This window comes from Oncorhynchus clarkii, chromosome 12 (genome assembly GCF_045791955.1).
Source record: "Oncorhynchus clarkii lewisi isolate Uvic-CL-2024 chromosome 12, UVic_Ocla_1.0, whole genome shotgun sequence".
Classification (NCBI taxonomy): domain Eukaryota; kingdom Metazoa; phylum Chordata; class Actinopteri; order Salmoniformes; family Salmonidae; genus Oncorhynchus; species Oncorhynchus clarkii.
The window spans coordinates 92,749,729-92,750,226 of record NC_092158.1 but is presented as its reverse complement, the minus strand read 5'-3'; positions in this window follow the sequence as shown (position 1 = coordinate 92,750,226).

The following is a 498-nucleotide window of genomic DNA, read 5'->3' as shown; positions in this document are numbered from 1 at the left end:
CTGGGCCACAACTAGGATGGCTGTGCTGAGGCTGGGCCACCACTAGGATGGCTGTACTGAGGCTGGGACACCACTAGGATGGCTGTGCTGAGGCTGGGACACCAATGGGATGGCTGTGCTGAGGCTGGGCCACCACTAGGATGGCTGAGCTGAGGCTGGGCCACCACTAGGATGGCTGGGCTGAGGCTGGGCCACCACTAGGATTGCTGGGCCACAACTAGGATGGCTGTGCTGAGGCTGGGCCACCACTAGGATGGCTGTACTGAGGCTGGGCCACCACTAGGATGGCTGTGCTGAGGCTGGGCCACCACTAGGATGGCTTTGCTGAGGCAGGGCCACCATTAGTAGGGTTGTGCTGAGGCAGGGCCACCACTGGGATGGCTGTGCTGAGGATGGGCCACCACTGGGATGGCTGTACTGAGGCTGGGACACTGGGATGGCTGTGCTGAGGCTGGACCACCACTAGGATGGCTGTGCTGAGGCTGGGACACAACTAGG